The following is a 25,885-nucleotide window of genomic DNA, read 5'->3' as shown; positions in this document are numbered from 1 at the left end:
GATAGGAAGGGGAATTATGTTCTTACTTAAATAGGGAAGAAAAGGATTCTGGGAGGTGCACTCACCAAAAGTCAGCAATTTGATTGGTCTTTCTATGGAAGGTAGAACAAGAGAATTCGCGAAGATTCAGGCAGCTCACTTGGGATTTCTCTGTTCAGTTCTTGAAGTATTCTTTGAGGCAAACCCTAAAGCAGTGAAGAAAATGTTAGGAATGTTTTGATTTTCTTCATTTCAACATAAGTTTCACACGGGCCTAGAAATTGAGGATGTTTTCTTCCCAAAATGAACTATCTTTACTCCGATTACTCAAGAAACCATTATTCTTATGTCCTCTAGAAAGCAAGAAACGTAACTCATTATCTTATCCTTGAAGAAATGGGGAAATGAGACAGGAACAGGAGCATTCTCTTTCATTTGGTGTGGTTTGACCTTTAGAGCAGCCATGACTTAGAGATGTGCATACTGCTTAGGAAAATTACAGTTGTAGTCCAGAGACTCACAAAAAGACCTACCTCCTTATATACCGAGATAAAAATATCTAGCTCGAGGTCTCTTACATGGCTTGTGGAGTTATGTTACACATCACTAACAAATCATTACTAGTGCCTGACCTCATCCACAGCCTGTCCCCAAGGCCACAGGGACAAGGCTGAGCAATCCACCTGCAATTAATCAGAGTTGGCTTGAGAGTGACTGCCTCGGCCCTAAAGTCACAGTCAAGATTTCTTGAGGGTTTTTTTTTTTTTTTCAGGGAGAGGATTATGAAAAAATGAAAAGTATCAGTTCAGATCTTAAGTTAGTGTTAGAAATCCTACTAGTATAAAATATTCAAATGAAAGGAATGCAAAATCAAATTAAAATGTTCAAGACACGAACACAGACATGTGAGATATCTGGGGACACACTCTACCCAGTCTTTACAACTATCAACAGACCTGGAGAGCCAAATGGCTTGTGCGTCCAAATTTCTTACATCCACTATGGTGCCATGAGTGCAGCACTAGAGTGTGGGGTGGAAGATTAGATTCCCAACGCCTTCATGACCATGTCCTGGCCTGAGACACAGACATGCTATATACCCCAGAATGGCCTGAAACTGGTAATTCTCCTGCCTCTGCCTCTTAAGTGCTAGGGGTCCCAGGCATGTGCCACCATGTCTTTCCCTCTGGTCTCTGATTTTATGCAAACCCCTTTGCTTATTTAAAGTAATGATATAGCTGAACTGCTAGTTTTTAAACAGCTGGTTTTGCCACTGTTGTTCATTTTTGGTTGGCTTCAGGCATTCTTCCACCAAAAACTTAGCCAGGCAGAGAGATCAGACCAAGAAACAAAGCCAGTGGCTTCATGGGGATACTGTAGGACCTTTCAGGGTCTGAGCACACTTTGGAATCTTCTGGACCAACTGGACTCTAAAGCCAGTTAAAACACAAATTCGTTTCACTACATCTCTGTTGGAATGGCTGGTGTTCTGAGCGATCCATGTCTTTACCAGAACACAAGGAATAACCTCAAATCCTAGTCATGTATAAAACAACAATATAAAACAAAGGTATCCAAAACGCCTCAGAAAATCTCTAAAAAAAAAAAAAAAATCTCCTCAGAGGGGAAAGAGGCCAAAGCCTTAGAGAGCTGCAGTCAATAAACATGTGCACTCTTGATGCACGCAGACTTTACCTAACCCTGAAAACATAGCTCTGCGTGTCAGCTGCTGGACATCCACCACTCCAATGCCAGTCTGATAAAACTGTAAACATTAAAGCAAACTATGAGCCGTGTCTCGTTAATCGAAGCACCAGGGCTATAGAATAAAATGTAGACTCCTGGACCACGCTCCTGGCTGCACTCAGCCTTCGAGGGGAGAGCCTTCATAGGAAATATGACGAACTTGTACAGAACTTTGAGGTTGCCCACTGCGTGTGTTAGTAAATGTTCCCCCTTAGCAATGTAACAGCTCAGCAGTGGCCATGTAAACTCCATAATCTGAAAGCAAATTACTAACATATAATGAAACAGGTTTCAGTTTTATGCTATACTTAGGCAAAGAAGGTTCACCGAGGGGGCAGTCGTAGCTTGTGACTAACAAAATCCCTTCAAGTACAACGTGTAGGCTCAAGATACATTTCCAGAAAATTCTGATTTCCCACAATAAATCAAAATAGAATTTATTTCATAGAAACTTCAATATTTACTATTCGGATTGTTCCCAGAAAAATTTCAAAATAAAACCTGTAAGCTTGGATCTATTCATTTTTTCCTTTTTCCTTCCTTTCTTTTTTCCTTCTTTCTTTCCTTCTTCCTTTCTTTTTTTTTTTCTTTCTTTCTTTTTTTGCATGAAGTGGATCTTATAGCTGCTCCCTGCTCCCAGCAAATGCTGTGAAAGCTGGTGTGGTGGTGCACACCTTTAATCCCAGCACTCAGGAGGCAGAGGCCCGTAGACATCTGATTCAATCAAGGCCAGCCTGGTCTACAGAGTGAATCCCAGGACAGACAAGGCTATCCAAAATAAAACAAACAAAGCAAAAATCCAAACATGCTGGGATCAGCTGACGCAGGATGTCTCCATTTTTATTGTCTCTCCTGATTTTGTTTTGGCCTCTTTCTGTGTCTCGTCAGAGTACAGACTGTCTTTGTTGGTTTTAGTGGTAGTGCTTGGTTGGAACTTGCTTTTGAGGCAGGTTATCACTCTGTATCTCACGCCTGGAATTCATGGTAAACCTCCTGCCTCAGACTCGTGAATGTGAAGTCTATAAAGTCACTGAGTCTGGCTGCCATACTTGCCTTCTTTTTTGAATCATTATTAATTATTATTGCTATATTATTATTATTGTTATTGTGTGCATCTGTATGATGGGTGCATGTATGGCACTTTGTGGAATTCTCTCCTCCCACCTCCAGATGGTTTCCTTGAGTTGAAATCTGGTAGGCAGGTTGGCTTCATTGGGCAGCAAGAACAGTCACCAGCTGAGGCAGAGCACAGCCCACCTCTTTAAAAAGCAAGAGCTTTACAATTGTTCCTTTCTTTTAAACTAAAAGCTTCCTTTTAAAAGATTTAATTCTCTTATTTATTTTTATTTATGTATATGAGAGTTTTGCTGTAGTAAGTAGGGGCATCTTGTTCAGGAAGCAGGAACAGGAGGACAGATGAGGGTGTGGGAACTTGGGGACTGTGGTTAGAGATGGGTGACAGCCATCACATGGGTGCTGGGGACTGAATCCAGGTCCTCTACACAAGCATCAAGGACCCATCTCTCCAGTGCCCTCTAGATATGGTTTTTAAAGTTGTTTCAAATTCATTGGTTGGAATGAGACAGGATACAGTAAAAATCAAACAAACAAAAACTTTATAAACTAATACATTTTTTTAACAGCTGATTGTCATGTCATGCTCTGGGTTACTTCAATCTCAATTACAAATGCAAGCTGAAAATTAAAATTTCACCCATGCTCTCCAGCTTCTAAATACATGTATTTATGTGTGTGTAGAGGCCAAGAAGGAATGAGCAGAGAGGAAGGAAAGGAGATTTTGTTAAAAGGGATATGGGTAGGGAGGGTACGTATATGCAGAGAAAGTGGAGGGAGGAATACTGGGGTAGAAAGGTACAGTGGGGGAGAGAGAGAGAGAGAGAGAGAGAGAGAGAGAGAGAGAGAGAGAGAGAGAGAGAGCTGTGATGGCAAGGTGTAAGAAATCAACCAAAATTGAGCATGTATGTCATTAAGAAATCTGTTATTTTATATATTGATTAAAATGAATTAGTAGTAATCATTTATATGTCTTCCATTTTGTAGACAGGGGCTTATGTAGCTCAGCCGAAGCTCAGGATAGCTTTGAAAGACTGATACTTTTGCTTCAGCTCCCAGTACTCCAGTATTGAGATAACAGATGTATGCTAACAAGCTGGCCAAATACTTCTTATTGAAAACAGCTCCTTAGGTAAATCTGTTACCCACTCTCAAAGAGGAAGACTACCAGAGCTACCAGGAAACTGTGATTGGACGTCAGATTTCTAGTTGCCACTTGACCTTCTCGTGCATGCTCTGAACTGTCAAGGCCTTGGCCTTCTCACTTGTGTCCCGAGCTCGAGAACCACTCTATGAATTAAAGAGCCCGCCTTTGTAGTATGCTATAAACTGTCGTCTGTAACTTCAGTAGCCTCCTGGACTGCCTTCATCCCAGTCACTCCTGCACATGACAATAAATTCACAGTGGCCTTTAAAATCCAACCATGGGGTCCTATCAGCCTATTGCTGGATCTCGCCGCTGTCTTTAGGATAAAGTCAATATCCTCATAAGACCAGAGGAGTCTTAGTTCTCATCCAGCTCCGTCTCCCGACGCAGTTCCCCTTACAGGTAGTTCACGGTGCATCAGATCCTCCCAGATCCCCTGCACGGCTACCTGAGCTCAGCCATAAATTTCATTCCTCCATGAAGCAGTGTGGGGAGACACCGAGACGTGCCCCAGCATCATCTAGCACTCTGTGTGACACTAGGTTGAGCCCCCAGGAAATTGGCATATTGCAGGACAAACATGGTAGGATTTTGACATGTGGCTTAAGCTTACAGTAGCTGTTAGTGACTGAGCCCATTGTCTGCCAAATTAAAACTTTACTAGAGCAGAATCTGGTCTGATTCACATCTAAACCCCAATCCAAGGCTCAGTCCTGGCCCAGCGCCAGTGCTTAACTTTAATTAATGTGAGATGTCATTGTGACTTTTCTTAATACCAAGTACCGAATTTTAACATTGTCCCTGGTCATTCAAATCCTGTCTTTATCCACAAGGTACTGAATTTGAAAAGAGTAAAGAAACGGAATGAATAAACCCAAGGGTGATATTTCCACATCTGATATTTTTGTAAAAGTTCTCAGGACCAGGTCCTGACCTATGACAGAAATGAAAACACCATTTTGAAGTCAGTGAATATAACAATGTATGTATATTCCCATTACATAATGCACATATCCCTTACAGACAGGACCCAGCATTTATCTGTGAGGCATCCCATAGGAACTGCTTTTAAGTCTCGAGTGCCTCTCACTGCTCACTGCGAGGGAAACAAGGTAGTTTGGAGCTAATTGCTTTTTCCTCGTGACAGCAATTGGCACAGGAAACGCAGCGTCCAAACAGAGAGAGGTAGACCTGAAATGGACAGTTTGAAGCATGCTTTTGCCTGATATTCAAAGAATGATTCCTGAACCCCACCCCTGCCCCCATCATCGAATCCAACTGTGCACTTCTGTGTCTACCTCTCCTGAAATGAAGAGACCCAGGGGAAGTCACACCAGGCTGAGACATAGGATAGGCAAGGCTAAGTCCCCAGCTTGGAGGCAGTGACAGCAGCAGCACAGCTCAGTCCTTGCTCGAATCCTCACTGTACATCAGGCATTTGTGCTGAGCATCCCTGGAGTGACGTCATCCACTTAATTGCTGCTCCAGTCACAGGAAGCAAGAACTATAATTCTACTCATGTGAGAGACTGACCAGAGACTAAGTTCAATTGATTGGACATGGATGGTCAAGCTGAGATTCAAACCCAGAGGGGTTGAGAATCCGAGCTCCAAATTAGTACACACTGTAAGAGAGCCCAATAGGTCCCAGTTTGGGAGAGTTGAAAATTCCAATTGCACTATTAAAAAAAGAAGAAGAAAGAAAAGAAAAAAGGACAAACTGCTTTAAATCTTAGGGTCCCTTCAAAGGCCTATGCTTCAAAAGGCTTGGGTGAGCAGTAAGAGGTGGGACCTCATAGGAAATCTTAGGTCATTGCTTGAGAGTGACCTGACAGAGATGTGGGACCCCAGGCTCTGCTTTTATACTTCTTGGTTATGAGGGAAGCATCTTGGCTCCATCATGCACCATGGTATGTGTCCTTGCCACAGGCCTAAAGCAACAGTCAATCAGTCGTGACCTGTAACCTCTAAAAGACCACGGCTGACCCCAAACTCAGCAATCTTCATGCCTCAGCTCTCTGAGTGCTGGGATCACATGGTCTGAGCCACCACCTCTTAGTCCCCAAATTCTTAAAAGAGCCACCCCATTTTGGAAAGGTTTTGAGAAATCAAAGATCCTGTGAAATGACTAAGTGAAATCTACCGCTTTGGTTTCTACTTCTTGGCTAATGATCCCTAATCAGACAGCTCTTTTTCACGAACCTTTTACAAAAGGACACATCTCTTTCAGACCAAGAAAATGAGTGTGTTAAAATTTACACCGTAGAAATGTGAGCCAAGCAGACTGCGGAGTCTTTATGTATAGCTCATGGGTGGTAGCCACGAGATGGCCGCTCCTCACCACCTTCATCTTTGCACGGTGACATCTGACCCTTTTTATAACATGCACCTTGTACCAGGGAAACCTAAGGCACCACTTAGTTACTTATTAAACTTGGGTGCCAAAGGCTGAGTTGTACAAATGACACTGTTAACTGCCTGGCCCGGCCTGTGTGCAGGAGTGGGTCGAGTGATCCTCATAGCTGTGAATTTCTGTCATATCGGCAGAATTCAGCAACAAATTGCAGCAATTCGTGTCTGACCTCTGATCCGCAAGGTTCATCTGAACCTTTGAACCTCGGCTTGGGATTGAGAAACAGCGAGAAGATGGTTAGTAATTATCCTCCAAAGCTAGGTAAATAGTTAACGCCATTGCTTGTCCTGAAAGCCTGATCCTCAGATCAGTGAGAGCGAGAGGCATTGGAGGGCGCCATTGAGAGTGAACTTTAGGAAGAAAAGGCATTTTGGGCAAATCTAGTGAAAACGGGATATTTCAGGATGGAAACCTCTTAAAATAAATACATCAGACTAAGAAAAATGGAATGGTGCTGGGAAGAAGGCTCAGTCAGGAAAGCAGTTACTGTGCCAGCCACCCCGACAACCTGGTGGGTCCCCACAGACCAGGAAAAGGCAGGAGAGAACATATTCCACACAAGCTGTCCTCCGACCTAGTCAGTACACCATGGCATGACCACACACGTATGCACGAGAGCACCCATATATACATACACACACCACGTATGTGTGCACTCACCTTTAATATCCAGTGACAACCACAGTAACCCATTCTCTTGTCTCAACCCTTAAATAAATGCCCAATCTATTCTGTTACAAACCCACGCTAAGCCACTTTGGGAACAAAGTGGAAAACTAGTTACAGACACTACAGACAAGTCTTTACCTTTGATACTGACATGAGAACGCTCGGGTGAGTAGCCGTGAGAGCCAGCTGACACTACAGGCTGACGAGTGACAGGTTCATCTAATGCTCTGTGCCAATCCTGACTGATGATAGCAGCAAAGGGCCTCCCACCATGATGGAGGAGGGCTCCTAAGACCAGAGAGATTCTTCACTCGACCAGCTTAGACAGCTATGCAAATTGCTTCATTTTTAGGTAGATGGGTAAAAAAGACACTGCTTTCTGGTCGTTGGTTGTGGTTAACACTAGAACAGAGCGTGTAAAGTGGACCTAAATATTGTAGTTAAAGTAATGAGCACAGAGCCTATAAGTTAAACTCACTTTTTAAAGCTATTGTCAGTTTGATGAAGAATGACTCAGAGTAGAGCACCCAAGAGGAAATACCAGGCCTACAGTTTTACAAATTATCATACTACCATTTTCTTCCCTAAAGACCACCTATGTATGAGACACCATTGACAAATCCTTGCTTATACTGTATGGCTTAAAGGGCAAAACTCTTAAGGTATATTTGTAATAATCTAGAATTTTTCAAGTATATGCAGTAGAAAGCTGTAAGACTAAACAACGTCTTTTAAAAAAAAAATCCTACCCATAACTAGAGAACTGGAGGCAAATAGAGCAGTGTTTAAAATTCTCCAGAACTTATAGATGTATACACCGCTTTTAAAACAAAACCAAAACAGATTGTTCGATAGACCGGTGCTAAACTGCCTTAACCAAACACAACCCCTTCTCCACACCTCAATGGAAATAAATGAGGTCTCCCTACCTTTCCAGGCTTGATTCTGGATGCACAGGCTAATTTCGACCACAGCCCGGCTTGGCTTCAGCAACCTTTGCCCCTAACCCCAGGAAGAGCGTGACTCTGCCCTACGTGGCTCCAGGCTCTGCATTGGCCAATGGCTTTTAGCCTTGGGAGTCATTCGCTAAGGACACCTGGAATGAGTTTGAAGGCGTGGCTCAGAACGCAGGGAGGGGCCACAGCTGTCCAGGGGAAAAGCTTAGTAGCCATACAAAGATAAGTGCGAATCCTATTCTAACAGAGACGACTGGGGAAATCCCAAGAAGACACTGACATTGCACAGAAAGGAAATTTGATGGAAATATTTTAGTTGTGACTAGAAGGAAATCAATGGTTTTCTTTCCACTCACCTCAGAGAATCACATGGGTGCCCACTGCTCTTAAACAGCTTAATATAAATAAGAAAAGTACTAATCCCTGCTTCACGTGGGGTGTTGTGGGGGTTAAATAAACACATTTAAGTGAGCAGAAAGTTGTCTGGCAAATACCAAAAAGCGACACTGTGCGACTTTATTAGACACTGTGAGGTATTAGACAGGGTGACAGTTCTAATCCCAGAATTTGGGGGACTGCACTTGGAGGTTCAACATATCAAGTTAGTATAATCTACCTAGTAAGACTGCCTCAAAAGCCTTAAAGAAAAAACAAGGTATTACCATGACTTCTTGGAAATGCTTAAGTTTTAGTAAACTTCCCCCTGCCCCACCTTTATCGTATCTAGGCTAGATAACTTGAATTGTTCGGCACTCTCCCATCCAAACACTACCAAAACCATATTTATAAATATGATAAAAAATGCAAAAATCCCCCATGAACATGTTGGTTAATTTGAAGCTGAAATAGATTCACCTGTGAGAAGCTGACACAAGTGGTGTGCCACACAGACATAGAGTTTGATAAAAGGAGCTTTGCGGTAATAAAGACAACATGTGGGGAAGACGATCCAAAGCACCTCGGAGTCACACAGTCCATCTCACCTGAGGTGGAGCCTCTTACAAGATTCCTCTGGAAGTAGGATATCAGGCGGGAGAAACTGAGGCGGGGGGGGGGGGGGGGTTAGGTCTTGACACCATGTGACACCCACGCGGTACTCTCTCAACAAGAATGAAAGTGACCTCCACAGCCTATACAGAAGTGAAAACCTGTCAATCTTCCTAGGCTAACATTTCGGACTGGGACACAGAGCAGTGGTACTGGGTGTGCTTAGCCCAGTCAAGGCCTTGAGTCGCACCCCAAGGTAGGAGTAGGGAAGCTAGGTTTGCTGATGCACCTCTGCAATCCCAGTGCTGGGGAGGTGGTCAGGAGTTCGAAGTCGCCTTTAACTACATAACCGGGTCAAGGCCAGCCTGAATCACGGGGTTGCATCCTAAAATACCGACCAACCGACAAGGCCATGACCTCAAGTTTTCCCTTCCTTCACTTCACTGAATTAAGATTTTTTTAAGTAGACTGTTAAAAGACCAGAGGGGCAAGTGTGTTTCCAGTCTATTCTTCTATCCATATTTTATAAAATAAAGTTTTTTTTTTTTGTTCTTTTTTTCGGAGCTGGGGACCGAACCCAGGACCTTGCGCTTCCTAGGTAAGTGCTCTACCCCTGAGCTAAATCCCCAGCCCCTAAAATAAAGTTTTATGACATCTAAATAAAATGATAAATACTGAGAAATATTAGATACTTAATGCAGGGTAGAAATCCAAAAGAAAAAAAATCTAATATTATAAACTGTTAACTATTACATGAAACCAAACTCCCAGGCTAATTGAAGAGTCTAGAGACTAAGCCGGTATTTTAAAATATATATTTTAAGCTTGGGGGTCGTGGTAGCAGTGCACACCTTTAATCCCAGCACTTGGGAGGCAGAGGCAGGCAGATCTCTGAGTTTGAGGCCAGCCTGATCTACATATAATTCCTTAACTACAAATAGGACCTAGAAACTTTTTTAAAGTATCTATTTACTTAGGGTGTCTCGTGTGCCTCAGCGACCATCCAATCAGAGGACAGGTGACTGTCTCCTTTCACCAAGAGGGTCCCAGGAATCAGACTCTGGTTAACAGGTTTGGTGGCAGGAGCCTTTACCTGCTGAGCGTTCTTCTCTGGCCCGGAAGGTAAGAGTACATGCTGTCCTTGCAGAAGACCAGGGTTAAGTTCTCTACGTCCACATGGAGGCTCACCTTCTACAAGATCTGATGCTGCCTTCTGGCTTCAGTGGGCACTGCAAGCCCACTGTGCAAAAGACAGATATGCAGGTGAAATACCCATACACATGAGACTAGATACACTTTAAAAAAAAACTAGTATTAAGAAAAAATTCCTGTGTTTATAGAATATTTTGAACATTAGTATTTCAGGTCTGGGGGCTTTTTGTAAGAATGTGAGTATGTGTATGTTCTTATGATAAACACTGCCCTAAAGTGCAAAATCTTGACAAAAAACATTCGAGGGTTGTGAGTTTCAAGGTAGAGGAGGGCCTGAGAGTGAGGGCCCTTCACGGGGCGGGTGTAAGTGCATGCGCTGAGCCCCGGCTTTAAAACACACAAGAGTTGGACCCTAAGAGCAAATAGCTTTTCACAGTAGACGTAAAAGCAGTGATTATGACAATTATAGCCTGCCTTCAACATGAAAACAAGTGAAATCTTCCTGCTGTGGCTTCAAACAAAATTGGCTTTAATAAACTCAAGTAATGTAGAAAAACCAAGAAGTTACCTCCCTCAATTACATAGACCTTGTCCCCCGACTCCTAGCAGCCCCTCCGTGAGCACACAGATGTGATGCAAGCCACTCTGGCTCCAACAGGCTTGTAGCAAGCAGCAAACCCTGTCTGAAGAGCTGGTCCTCGGTCTGCACAAAACTCCAGGCAGTGGCGGGTAGAGAAGCGGAAGGTACCAGCAAAGCATGGAAGCCCTAAGGTAGACTTGGTTGTGTAAAGGAGAGAAACAAACTTGAGACTAGTCAGGGGAAGGAAGGCTTAGACATTAGAAGTTACATCGACTAGTTTTACTTACTTCAGGTAAATTTTATTACGGGGTGTGTGTATGATAATTGAGTGAGGGAATGTATGAGCCAAGTGGGGGCAGAGATCGGAGGACATGTTTGTTGAGGTGTATTCTCTGTCTGTTTGTGTGGGTCCTGGGGGCTGAACTTGGGTCAGCGGGCTTGGGTGGCAAACATCTTACTCTTTGCTGTTTTTCTGAGACTGGGCCTAATATATTGAAAGCTGGATTCAGACTTGCTCTGTACCTGAAGATGACCTTGAGCTCCTGATCCTCCTCTCATCTTCCATGGGATGGGATATAGGTGTGAACCATAATGTCCACTTGCCAGTGTGAATCACTGTGATCTTGGGGACTTTTCCTTTGCTTACCAGACAAACACTGTACTGACTGACCTGTATTCCCAGCCCTTCATTGGCTATTTTAAATACAGGGGATATCTGATCAGGCCAAATCAAACCTACTAAGTATTATTTTTAAATTTCAATTCATCTATAAGTTACAATAGAACCAATGTAAAGACCATACCAGTATGCATTTGCTTTTACTTATAATAGTAATATACTGTTTCTAGAGATACACTTGGTAATATTTAATTATTTGCGGAGGGGTGGGCATAAGTGTGTAGAGATCAGTGGACAGCTTGCAGAAGTCAGTTCTCTCCTTCCACCATGAGGTTTCTGAGTCATGTCATCAAGCTTGGTGGCAAGTGCCACCTCAGCATCTCATTTGGTGCTATTCTGAATTCCGAAAGCTTTGCTAAAATTACTGTTTGCATCAGTGTATGGCTAACATGTAAGAGAAAGAAACTGCTCATATAGGTGCACACATGCACACACAGCACTGAAGTGTTAGCCTGTGCCAAATATCAGTACTGAAGCCACAGAGCAGTGTTAATAGTGTTAGCAACAGTCGGCCATGAACCTAATTATAGCTCACTGGAAAGGAGATGGGCTACACAGAAGTTCCCACACACCTGAATGAACAAAGGCACCCGACTACCATTCCCCCCGGTTAGATTGGCAAACGCTCCATTATAGCACTTAGCATAGTATCATACATATTGGGGTAAAGAATAAATAAAGTCGGGGCTGGGGATTTAGCTCAGTGGTAGAGCGCTTACCTAGGAAGCGCAAGGCCCTGGGTTCGGTTCCCAGCTCCGAAAAAAAGAACCCAAAAAAAAAAAAAAAAAAAAAGAATAAATAAAGTCTGAGATATTTTATCTTTTTTTTTTTTTTTTGGTTCTTTTTTTTCGGAGCTGGGGACCAAACCCAGGGCCTTGCGCTTCCTAGGTAAGCGCTCTACCACTGATATTTTATCTTAAAATTTAAAAATGGGGGATATTGCTTGCTTAGCATGATCAAAGCCCTGGTTTAGAGCTTGAGCACAGCAAACAGACAAAGGTATAGGGGAGCTTTGATCCCAAAGGTGACTTTCTAAATCATTACATCACACTGGGTGGATTTGTATAAAAACTAAAGCCTTAGCCAGGCAGACTAGCTGTTCTGGCTTGCTTTTTGTTGCTGCGATAAACACCAACATTAACTTGTGGAGGAAGGGGTTTACCTGGCTTCCATGTCCATGCCATAGACCATTATTGAAGGATGTCAGGGCAAGAACTTAAGAGTCTGGAAGCAGAGCCTGAGGCAGAGCCTACAAAGGGATGCTGCTGACTGGCTTGTTTTCCATGATGGGCCTGCTCAGCCTGTGTTCTTGTACAATTCAGGACCACCAGCCAAGAAGTGATATCACCACAGTGGGCTGGGCCTTGCACATTATCGTGGCTATTTGAATGAGAACGTCTCCCAAAGGCCGTTTCCTATACGAATGCTCAGTCCCCAGTTGGTGGAATTGTTTAGGAAGGATCAGGTGTGGCCTTGACAGGGAGTGGTCACTTCAGGGTGGATTTTGAGGTGAAGCTGTTCCCAGTTAGCTTCTTCTCTGCCTTGTGCTTGTGGATCAGGTATGGGCTCTCAGCTCCTCCTCCAGCACCACACCTGCTGCCACACTCCCTCACCGCAATCATGAGCTGATAACCCTCTGAAACGGAAAGTGAGTCCCCAATTCAATGTCTTCTTTTTTAAGTTGCCTTGGCCATGGTTTGTCTTCACAGCAATAGAAACGTACCTTAGAACAGCCAATCAAGAAAAAGGCCTCCTACAGACATGTTCTCAGACCAATCTGACAGAGGCAGTTCCCATATTGAGGATCCCTCTTCTCAGGTGACACGACTTTGTGTCAAATTGATGAAATTTAATGAACACGGTAGCCTATGCCTGGAATCTAAGTACTTGGAAGGTGAAGGCAGGAGGATTGGGAGTTCAAAGCCCTCCTGAGCTACAAAGGGAGTCAAAGCAGCCTGGGCTACACGAGACTTAAAATAGTCTCAAAATAGACTAAAACAAAACCTGTTGTCCAACTGAAAAGTCTCTGAACTTAAGACTGATTTTTAAAGGGGGGAGGGGAACCAAAGACATTTCAATTCTTTAAAGGGTAAAATAGTAGTTAATACCAACTACCATTTACAGAATTCATTTGTTCTAACTGGTAGGAACAATTCTAGGCAAGGGGGTTATAAGTGTCACGGAAAACCACCAAAGTATCACCTTTACAAACTTTATAATCTCGTAGGGAAAACAGACAGTGAGCAAGGTACCTGACAGCACAATGGTTATGTTGGGCTGTGCAAGGTCAGGAGGAAATGGCAGAGCAAGAGAGCAGGAGTGGGGAGCAGAGTGTGTCAGCAGGTCCTTGGGCTCCCCGGGAAGGAAGCTGTATGAGTTACTAGTCATACAATCTAAGACCTGTGCCAGGCCTAGTGTAGTTACCTGGAGTCCCAGCACTTGGAAGGCAAGAGGTTTGTTACAAGTTTGAGGCAAGCATGGGACAAGGCCTAAAGTGTGAGACCCTTTAAAACAGGACAGCGGACAATCGGTGATGGCGCACGCCTTTAATCCCAGCCCTTGGGAAGCAGAGGCAGGTGGATCTCTGAGTTTGAGGCCAGCCCGGTCTACAGAACAAGTTCCAGGACAGCCAGGACTACACAGAGAAACCTCATACCGACCAACCAACCAAACAACAACAAAAAAAAAATCAAAATAAAACAAACCCAAAAAACCAAAACCCACAAACAGTGAGTGACCTGAAGCATATAATGTGAATATATCACATGCGTTTATCTTCTCATGGAAAATGCCATTTATGGAAGCATGTGAAGATTTACTTAACTCACAAATGCTTGCTGTTTACATAGTAGCAGCTATCTAATGTGAACCTAGGTGGTACAATGGCAGAAGGCAGGAATGTGTTATTGGGAAGTGAAAGCCAGGAGGCTGGAAAGATGGCTCAGAAAGAGGGCGCTGCTCTTGCAGAAGACCTGAGTTCAGTTCCCAGCATCTGCCTTTAATTATTTACTCTGAAAACTTTCAAAACATTAATCCTACCCTCAAAACCAAAATACATCTTATGCATTTACCAGGATTCAGGGAAATGATGCCATTTACTTTGTAACTAATGAATTCTTTTGCTTATTACTGGGTTTTTGAGACAGGGGTATACTCTATGTAGCCCAGGCTGGCCTCAAACTCACTAATCCACTGTCACATCCCCGAGTGGCTAGATTACATGTGCACATACCAAACCCAGGCACATTTTAACTTTGAAGGAGACTACCCGAAGGTTTCACAATACGGAATAATCCAGATACCTTTTTTTCCTTGTTGTAACAATATGATGATTGTTTGGCTGCGGGGTGAAAATAAAATTGTATGCATTTTTAAGCAATTCTGAGAAAGCATAGAATAGCCACATATTCTCACACAACGGGGCTTTAACAGCGTCTGCCCGGAGAGTTCAGAAGGGCATTAGCATCCTTCTCAAAAGGGGAACTCCAAGCACTAGAGACTTAAATTAGAATTTTTTAATGTACCATTTTCATAATTTATGGACCTCACCCCTCAGCTTGTTTCAGATTTGTTTAGGAAAATCCATCTCCTGCTTTGCTACATCAGTGTTACGTTATGGATGAGCGATGAATAGGCTAAGATCCAGGTCCTTAGGGGGCTACCAGGCTGCTGCTGGAGGTGTCTCAGCCAGACAGTAAATGAATGGTGACAGAGATGTGGTAACCAACGGAATCATGACTCCAGGCTCCTGTGTGACAGTGACAGTAAGCGAGAGACGTGCTAGCCAAAACTAAATACTTAACCTTGCACCAACTTTGGGCTCAATGTATCGCACGTGTTAGTCTTCTGTAACCCTCACACTAACATAGTGACTACCTTATTTATTCCACACATGTCAAAAGTGTGGCTCTGAGGACCTAAATACACTGCTCAATATCTTACAGTTGAGGGTGGCAGAGAGAGAAGTCACACCCAGTCAACAAGACCCCACAACCTATGCCTTGGCCCTAGAACCACCAAGCGGCACGGACTTCATCACAGAGGGGTGAGAGACCAGTGGGCCGGTCTCTTTGTTCACCTTCATGCACTCAGTTCTCCCACACAGTGTGCAAAGGGAAGCCTGCAGGGTCTCGGCGTTAGCATCTGCTGTTCGCACACGGTGAACGTATGCACTGGAGTTTGGAGAGTGGAGACAGCGGTGGAATTGCGAAATGATCTAACAGAAGAGAAAGGCAACTGATGACAAGCAGCATGTAGAGCTGCTAGAAAACCAACAGGAGCTGGGCTCTGAGGCACTCAGGAGGTCAACGCAAGAGCACACACACTGTTGGGGAGTTCAAGGGCACCCTGGGCAAAACAGCAAGTACCAGGCCAGCCAAGGGCACATAGTAAGGCCTTATCTCAAAGCAGAATGTCAAGCTCCAGGCGAAGACCACATGGCCATGAATACAGGGGAAGCTCAGATTGGACTTAATGGGTGGGAAAAAAACAAAGGCACAAGGGTGGGTGGGTAGAGAAGGAAGGGATGGATCTGGGGGAGGAGGGTCTGGGGGAGGAAGTAATCATGAGTATTTAGGGAGTAAGCGAGTGAAATCTCATCATGCCAAATTTTCAAACAACTAAAAATTACGAAAACGGAAAAACAGTAAAATTTACAAAATCCAAAAAAGTTAGGCTCTTGTTTTGTTTTTCAGAAAACCAACAACAGGGGTTGGGGATTTAGCTCAGTGGTAGAGCGCTTGCCTAGGAAGCGCAAGGCCCTGGGTTCGGTCCCCAGCTCCGAAAAAAAGAACCAAAAAAAAAAAAAAAAAAAGAAAACCAACAACATTGACAAACTTGTAGCAAAAGGGCAAGGAGGAGAGAAAAATTCAGGAGAACAGGAGACATCACTAGTGACACAAAGAAACAGAAGGATCAGAGAGACGTCATGAACAGTGTGCACTGGTTAGCTCCATAACCCAGGTGTAATAGATACATTTCTGAGGAAATAGACTCCAAGAATAAGAAACAGGAGATCTGGAGCTAGAGAGATGGCTCAGCAGGTGGGATCACATGATGCTCTCCCAGAGGGCTCAAGTTCAGTTCCTGCACCAAGCCCTGTGACCAGCTCCAGATCTGATGCCCTCACCTGGCAGCCTCAGGCACCTGTGACGCGTCAGTGTCCTGCTCTGACCGCCTGCTGCCATGCCTCCCTCGGTCATTATGGACTCTCCCTCTAGAACCATAAGCCGTAATAAACTCATAAGTTGCTTTTGGTTGTGATATTTTATAACAACTAAAAGCAACTCACACAAACCAGGCAGATCAAGAGTTTAAAGTTGACCACATGAGACCACTGTGTCTCCAACCAAAGGAGACAGGAAAGGTAATTGAATGGGTAAAAGATGCTGGTGCGGGAAAGCCCAAGACCCTGCATTTGTTCCCCAGAACCTATATGTTGGAAGGAGTAAACTGATACTTTCAGGTTATCCTCTGACCTCCGCAAAAAATTACCTCCATGGCAACACACAGTTTTTTAAAAAGTCGAAGTCAAACCAATTTTAAAAAGTATTATGTACCATGACCCAGTATGACTTATCCCATGGGCTTACCACAGGAAAAACAACCAGAGAAACACACAATAGTAACAAAGATGGATCTACATTATTATCAAAGTAATATGGAAATACACGACACAATCCACCAACTTCCATAATTATAACAAACAAACAAACAAAAAACAAAAAACAATAAAATCTTACAACAATTTAATTGTAAAAGACTCACCACCTTCCCTTCCCCAGATCGGGAATAAGAAAAAAAAAATTCATTTTGTTCAACGCTGTACAGGAGGCTCCAACCAAGGCAGTTAGGCAAAGAAACACTGATTATCCACACAGGAAGCTCAGAAGTAAAACTAGTCATAGATCAACTCGGAGAAAACAGTGTGCTCAACACTCTGCAGTTCCCAGCCCACACAAGGCAGCCCCCATTGCATGTGCACACACTTAGGAAACAGTCTACAGTAAGAAATTACAGTAGCCAAGGGATCGAAGGGGAGAACCATCTCATGCAAGCCGTGCTCTCACCTCCAAGCAAATGAGGTGACACGTACCTGTCCCATAAATACATACTATGGGTTGGGATTGTGTTGTAATAATCAGCAAATAAAACAGAAATTTCTTCTACCTGATTTCTTTTAACTTCTCAAACAAACAAAAAACAAAACAAACAAATAAATAATTAAAAAGACAGTAAAATGGGAGAAAACATTTACAAAGCACATTTCTGTTAATAGCTTTTATCTAGAATATGTAAAGAACTACCATAAATTAATAATAAAAGGGGGCTGGAGAGATGGCTCAGTGGTTAAGGGCACTGACTGCTCTTCCAGGTCCTGAGTTTGAATCCCAACAACCACATGGTGGCTCACAACCATCTGTAAAGGGATCTGATGCCCATTTCTGGTGTGTCTGAAGACAGCTACAGTGTACTTACAGACATAAAATACATCTTTAAAATATACAAATTAATAATAAAAAAGACAAACTAATCTAAAAATAGATGAAGACATTTCTCCAAAGACTCATGCATGGCCACGAAGCACAGGGGGCTGGATAAACATTGTCCTCAGGAAAATGCACGGTTATATCATAGTCATTCTATGCTCACTGGAATGGCTGCCATCAAAAGACAAAATAGGCTTCAGTGAGAGAGGACGCCCCTAGTCCTGGAGTGACTGATGTGTGTGTGTGTGTGTGTGTGTGTGTGTGTGTGTGTGTGTGTGTGTGTGTGTGAGAGAGAGAGAGAGAGAGAGACAGAGACAGAGAGAGACAGAGAGAGACAGAGAGAGGGGAGGGGGGGACTATGAAGAGACAGTGAGATACTGGGATGTAAAGTGAGTAAGTAAATTAATTACTTTAAAAAAAAGGACAAACAGTGCGTGACCCAGCATACACCTGTGATCCAGGCAGGCCGATGGTGGGGTGGGCCGCTCCCTGTCCAGCCAGTCTAGCTGAAACGGGAAACTCCAGGTTCCACAGGAGACTGTCTCAAGATAAGGCAGAGAGTGAGGGGAGATGCTGACTTCCGGCCTCTGCACACCCCTGTATCACCTTACGTGTGAGAACACACACACTCACAAAACCTAAAGGCTGCAGCAGCACTATTTCCTCCCTCAAATGTATAAAGACAAACGGGATATAGTCATACAACAGAACACCGCTTTACAATGAAAAGCTTACGAATGTATGCCATGATACACACGGATCTTGAGGGGCTGGAGAGACAGCTCACTCTTTCAAGGGCAGTGGTTGCTTTCCCAAAGGATCTCATCAGTTCAGTCCCCAGCATCCACAGCCAGGGGCTCAACCTCTTATAACTCCAGCCGCAGGAGATTCGACAGCCTCTCAGGCCTCCATGCTCCTGCCCCTGGTCCCCCCCATGCAGTGATCGAGAATTATTCCAGGTAAGCAGAAAGCTAGAAGTAAATATTTGGGGGTGGATAGGGAGGTGGGAAGAAGCTGGGGGGGGGGATGGGGGAGGCAAAAGACTATGATCGATATTTCGTACTTAAGGAAAATTGTAATAAAATTTTTACAAATATATTTGTAAGTTATTTATTATTATTATTGGTAATTATTCACTTTATATCCTGCTCACTGTCCCCTCCCAGTCACCCCCTCCCACAATCTCCCCCCCTCTAAGCAGGTAGGGGCCCCCTGGGTAAATAATATTTTTAAAAAGATAGCATGCTAAGTGAAAGAAGGCACCATGATATAAATCTGTATTGTAAAACATCCATATGAAACATGTTTATGAGTCAGAAGGCAGATGGGCGAGAAAGCAGAAGTGGCTGGTAATGGACACCGGGATTTTTAAGGTGTTGACCATGCCCTGAAAGGTGGTCACACAGCAGTGAGGACTTCTGAAAGCCCCCTGAAAGCCCACATTAAACAGCCACACCACGTCCCAGTAAAGCTGTCACTTTAAAAAGTTGTAATAACAACTTGAGCAAGTAGGAGAAAAGCGGGCAGTCTCCGTTCATCACCTACTCTCCAAAGGGAGCTTTTCAGGGCCGTGTCTAGACTTCCTCTTCCCACCCATCCCTTTCTGTTCTTTTTTAAGGAATAAAACTTCCCCATGCTCTGTAAGCTGGAAGGTTCAGGTTATATGTTTCTCCCCTAGTCTCATTTCAGACTCAGATATTTATAAGAAAATGCTTACCATGCAGAAGAACATCAGAGATGTCTCCATTTTGACACCATTTTTACATCTGGGTGAACGGCTAAGTGTCCCAGCTCTGTCATTCTCATAGTGAATAGAAGTACAACAAAAGGCTTTCTCTGGTCCCTGTTCACTCAGCAGCCCCTGTGTGACCTTTCCCTCACGGTGTCTGTGCCTATTTACGGTGTCTGTGCCTATTTGACTGTGCTGAGGTGGGGATGGGAGCCCAGGGCCAGGGCACTGCTACAGTAATTAATTAGCCTCTGGTTTGAGCCTCACTCAGCCTCTGCCTGCCTCATCTTTTCCTTCCAGTTATTTCTCTGTCTTCTAATCTCCTCACCAATGCTGCTCTCTGATATTCACAAGAGACTACCTACACAGAGCAAACCCATGGCCAAGCCTCAGGAACAACAACAACAACAACAAAACAAAAACAAACAAACAAAAAAAACCCCCACAGGCTTCGGAGTATGGTAGAAAATGAGTTCAAACCCTAACCCCATCCCTTACTACTTAGCTACCTTGGGTAAACTTCTGATGTCAGATCTATCCAACAAAGACCACACACGAGCCTCCTAACAATCCTAGAGTTACCAGTAAGAGCTGAATACTGAGAGCAACCCCTGAATCACACATACACTCATGCAATGGTTGGAGACAGCAATATGTGGCCTAGTAGTGAAGATGAAGGTCCCATGGCACCAGAGGATGCATAGACTCTCCTGAGGAGATGAAAGGCCTCAGAGTGTCCACAGGATGCCTTTGGTTGACACCTAATTATCGACCCTCCTTTATGTGCTTTACAACCACACAGATACCCTCAGCACACACGAGCTTACAACCGACTAGACTATATACAAGGACGGGTCCTCACTAGGCAGAACAGAATGGCCACTGCTGGAGGTTTGGGAGTTTTGTTGTTGTTTGGTTAGGTTTATATGACACAGGGGCTCAGATAGCTCAGGCTGGCCTAAGTCCACTGGCTACGTGCTGGGATTACACATGCCACTGCTACAAGGGCTTTCCCTGCGTTCAGAGGGACTCGGTGTATAACCTAGATGATAGTGGTTTCTTCCTGACCAGCTTTCTCCAGGACTCTGCTGTTCATTTCAAGAGATACTCATAAGTGGGTTTTCTCCTCAGGTGAGAGTAAGAAATGATAGTTTCTCAGGAGAAACTAGTCAAATACTCTGTCCTCAGAGCAAAAAACTTACTCAAGTAAGGATGCAGTCTCTCCCCTCAGAAAATGATTATCCGTATTCACAGAATCCTGGTGCTAGCACTGTCGGGATAGATAGGGCCAGGACCAGGGTGGAATATAAGATTCCTAAACCAGAGATCAGCAGCACCAGCACAGAGGAATCTTGAGGGGGCAGCTTATACCTGCTATCTCCCCCACCTCTTCCCATGCCTGGAAACCACAAACACTGCGCCAGCATGTACAATACCAAGCAAGCAAGTACACACGTACGTGCTCTGGGAACAGATAGAAGTCTGGCCTGGTGCACAGGCCTACAACCCTGCTCACCCACAAACCAAGGCAGCAGCAGAGCCAGCTTCAGGTAATCCTCTGGGCTTCTCGAGCATTTACCGACCCTGGTAAATATGTTGGCTATTTTTCTGGTTGCTGTGACCAGATGACATGTGATTTGAAGCTACTTAAGGGAGGAAAGGTTGATGTTGGCTCACAGTTTGAGACCACACACACACACACATCACACAAATAAAATTCTTTTAAAAAGAAAAATAAGGCTTCATATATATAAGTATTGAGTAATTAATTTGTAAAAGTAATTCTAGAAAGTACCTTGAAATCTCTGCCAGTCTTGCTTAGTCTGGTCATATACAATGGGTTGGGGCCACAAAATTTAAAAAAAAATGAACTCTCTCTGAAATCATTTCCCAGGATACAAGTTCCCCAAACTTGGTGACGCTCCTGAGACTGCTAGCAGGCCTGAGTTTCCTTTTGGCAAACCCGAGGCAGTGAGCCCAAGTACAGTACTATTCTATTAACACTCTGCACGATGCTGGGCATTTGATAAGTCCTTCTTATCTAGCTACTCAAGAGGCTGAGTGAGGCAGGAAGACTGGGGTTCAGAGCCTGCCTGGGTAATACAAGCTAAACTATTTCAATAGCAATGGCCAGGTGTGATGGCACACACCTTTAACCCCAGCAGAGCCTGGAAAGTGTACTGCCTTCGACTCCTGGCTATCACACTGGACAATGTAAATCTAGATTGAACAGGGGAACATTGCCAGGAGATCCTAGGCAGAGTTACAAACACTGGATCAGCTCTGGTAGAGGAGCTGGAACAACCAACATCTATTTATGTGGGAAGAACATGCCTCCAAGCGCCATTTAGCACACTGTTAGAATAGCTGGCTTTTCTTACAATTCAGCCAGTGGAAACTATGTGGGTGTCTCCGTAGTTCAGAGTGGTGTATCCTGCTCTTTCAGAGGATCAGAGTTCGGTTCCCAGCACCCACATCAGGCGGCTCACTGTAACTCCAGCAGTTCCAGAGGGGGCCTGACGGCCTCTTCTGGTCACTCGGGCACCTACACGCACAGGCTCAAACACAGGTGTGCGTGTAATTAAATACAAAGTCTTTACAACATGTTTTAAAATATTCAATTAATGGTCATATAAGAATGAAATTACTACACTGACCTTTTTTTTCAGTCATTTAGCTCTTCTCCTCCAGGGACAGGAGCACTTTCAGATTTTCTCATTACTCAGTCAGAGTCACTCCAGCTGCTATATACACGCACACTGGGGATGGCTCAGTGTGCAAGAGCGGCCATTCTCTCTCCTTTCCCTTCTCTCTCCACCCCAACCCCTGCTTCCCCTAGCTTAGATTTCATCATACAATCTTCAGCCTATAAATGGTTGAAGGAAAAGTCCTGACGCTGTGCAGTCACCACACCTTTACGCCAAGGTCACATGCATTTTATAGGTGTCCCGATACCATGGGAGGTGATGTCGCCTGCCTTGCATATTGGGTTACATGGGTGAATGCTCCATATCGGCCACACCACCTGTTGTACTGTAATCACTCGGACACATTTCCCACGGCAAATCTGATATGTCCTGGCTGCTTTGTCCAGAGAAAGGAGTACAGAACTTCACTGGATGAATCAAGCCTGCTCTGAATTGAGGGGAAGTCAAGCATGAGGAGGAAGTGAACTGAACCCCACCCCCACCCCCTGTATTGCTAAGAAATGTTTGACCTAGCTAAACCTGTGCTTTTCTGAGTGGCTGGCCAGGAGGGTGGAGAGAGTAGAGAAGCCAATGGCTGTACCTGAGTGAGAAGCCCTCTGGTGGCACAGACCCTGGCAATGGTCGGATTTGTTAAGATTGGACATACATTTTATCTTAGATTTGGAGCCAGTGACTAATATCCAGCATTTTCTCCTTCTATCAATTTTTGAAATATGAACTATGAATAACTAAAAACCAGGGATGGAAAAGCAAGGACAATATAGTAAAGAGGCTCTTTCTAGGCCAGGGGTTCTTTCCCCAAAGGTGGGCTCAAGACAGAAGAAGGTGGTCACAGACCTAAGGTCACTGACCTAAGGCTGGTGCTCTGGGTTATGGGTACTATGAAAAGCAAATATTCTTCTAAAGGTAGACGAGATGGGGCAGTGACTTTCAGGTTTGCCTTTGAAGGAAGGGAGAGCCCAGGGCAGTGGTGAACAGTACGAGCCCGGAAAAGCTAAAGAGAATTCGGGGGGTTGAAAATTCCCACCAGTGAGCTACAACTAGGTGGTCAAAAGTTTTCCCATTTCCAGCACCCACAGGACAGCTCACAACTATCGGTAGCTTGTTCTAGGGCATCTGATGCTGTCCTTCAGCTTGGCGCTTAGTGACTGACAGGTTTACAAGCAGGAGTATTTTAATAACATCGGCAATTCTGTTAGCCATAGAACTCAAAAGACAAAATGAAGTGTGTTGGGTACCTCTCTCTGTCTGTCTGTCTGTCTGCCTCTCTCTCTCTCTCTCACACACACACACACACACACACACACACACACACACACACACACACACACACGACTAGCAGCTACTACAGGGTAATAAAAGAGGTAGAAACAGGGAAGTTTGAAAGCCGCACATCTATGATCCATCTTGTGATGGATGGGGAGGAATTCAGGTTTTCAGATTCTCTGAAAAGGTTCTGTGATTTTGCACCCTGTCTTTAGAACACACTCCCACAATGAGATTCTTGAATTAAGTATTGGCCATCTTTTCTCATTTAATCTCATTTTTTTGTTTTATTTTTATGTGTAAGGGTGTTGTGCCTGGATGTATATCTGTGTACTACTTTCCTGCCTGGTGTCCACTGAGGTCAAAAGGGGGTGTCAAGATACCCCAAATCTGGTTGAGCTGCCATGTGGGTGCTGGGATGAAACCAGGATCCTCTGCTCTTAACTATTGAACCATCTCTCTAGCTCCCGTTTGTAAGGTTGATATTCACTGCCTCATGTACACTGTCCATACAGAGTGCGTATGTGCAAGGTGGCAAGGCGTAGGGAAAGCAAAAGCAAACCGGGCTCATCCACAGCAGGAAATAGGTGACAGTTTTCTCCCTTCAGTTGCAACCCACAAGTTTTCTTTAGCGAATTAGACTGTTTACACTTCCTCCTCTGCTTCTCTCCCTCAATTTTGTGATAAGGTCTTGGCAGAAATCAAACTGGGCAGGGCATGGTGGTGCAAACCAGCGCCTGGGCAGCAGAGTAGGCAGGTTTCTGTGGATTGGAGGTTAGCCTGGTCTACAAAGAAGAGTCTAGGTTACGCAGGACTCCACAGTGAGTCTCAAAATATAACAAAACTGACAAAAACAAATAAAACCCATAACAAATGAACAAGATTAGATTACTTAAATGAATTGGATTGACAATCTCCCCCACCCAAAATATCGCACATTCATTTAATTTCCTTAAAGATTGATTTATTTTTATTTTATGTATATGTGTGGATGCCTATGAATATCACTTGTGTGTCTGTTATGCAGAGATGGCAGGATGTCATTGGATCCCTTGAAACAAAGACTTGTGAGCCACCATGTGGGCGGTGGGTTCTTGGTAAGAGCAAGTAGTGTCCATTAGTCACAATTCTTATACGACTCAAAAATAGACCATTATTTACCAAAGACTCTGCTTAGGATTGATCAATGAGTGCTTATTTCTAAACGAAAATGGTGAAAATGAAATGTTTTTAAGAATAAGATAAAAATTCCTTTCCTTCCCCCTCTCTTTCCTCTTTGTTTTCCTGAGGCAATCTCACTTTTTAGCCCAGGTTAGCCTTGATCTTACAGTAACCTTACAGTAACTGCCTCAGTATCCCAAGTGCTGGGATCACAGGCATGAAGCCAAAGTCTGGCTAAGACTCTATTTTTAAACAATACTGGACTTCCGGGTATGGTGACACACACCTTTTTTCCAGCCCTCAGGAGGCAGAGGCAGGTGGATCTTTGTGAGTCTGAGGCCAGCTATGTATAGTGAGACCCTGTCTAAAGGGGAGGGGGTGAGAAAAATGTCCCACTACCATTCATAAGCCAGCATCTCCCAATATCTAATTTCTCTCTTAAAAACACACTATCCAAATCTCTGTTTCCTACTTAAAACAAATCTATTTTTCCTATGGTACAAAGGGGAGTGCTCCTGAGAAGGGTAACCAGAGAGCAGGGGAGAATGTATAAAGGGTTCTCTAAATCACATGACCTGGGAAACCAAGGGGCAGAGGTGAGTCCAGTCCCTCATCCAGGTCTGTGTTCCTTCCACAGAAGCCACTCCCTGGCCGTTTCCTACATTCAAATTCTTATGCAGCACAAACAGTCCTTATTGTACACGAAGTGGGATTCTAGCCACAGGAGGGCGTTTTTCAGTCTGCTATCTCCATGAGGGGCTACTTATTGTTTTCCCAGACAAACATGTCAAACAATAGCAGAAAATGTAGTCAAATGGCTCTAATTTTCTATTTAAATAACGAAAGATACTAATCTCTAACACTTGGGAGGCTAAGGCAGGAGAATTGTGAGTTTGAAGCCATCCCGGGCTATATGTAAGTTAGTTCCTGAGTTACAGAGTGAGTGAGACTACAGCGTGGTCAAGCAGGTGTTTCCTAGGTCCCTACAGTAAGAAGTCATTATTAGAAAAAGAGAATGAGATCTTTGTTTAGTTTCTTCCGGAGTTTGCATATGCAGCCAGCAGACACAGGGAGGACAGTCATTTAAACAATGGTTGATTTAAATGTTGGGGTTTCACAATCCTTAAATGGGGGGAAAGTCACACGGAGTAT

General features: G+C 44.0%; 1 protein-coding gene across 6 annotated transcripts in view; it reads right to left on the bottom strand.

Moving 5' to 3' along the window:
• Positions 1-25,885, bottom strand: part of Rbm47 (RNA binding motif protein 47) — a 139,374-nt gene that overhangs the window by 30,756 nt on the left and 82,733 nt on the right. For 5 of the 6 annotated variants that reach the window (NM_001005882.2, XM_087583071.1, NM_001437052.1 and 2 more), the window contains 1 exon segment: positions 66-185. The gene's annotated coding sequence lies outside the window, so the exon portion shown is untranslated. 6 annotated transcript variants of the gene reach the window in all.

The sequence above is a fragment of the Rattus norvegicus genome, chromosome 14 (genome assembly GCF_021556685.1).
Source record: "Rattus norvegicus strain SHRSP/BbbUtx chromosome 14, alternate assembly SHRSP_T2T, whole genome shotgun sequence".
NCBI lineage: Eukaryota > Metazoa > Chordata > Mammalia > Rodentia > Muridae > Rattus > Rattus norvegicus.
This window is presented reverse-complemented; position numbering and strand designations above follow the sequence as displayed.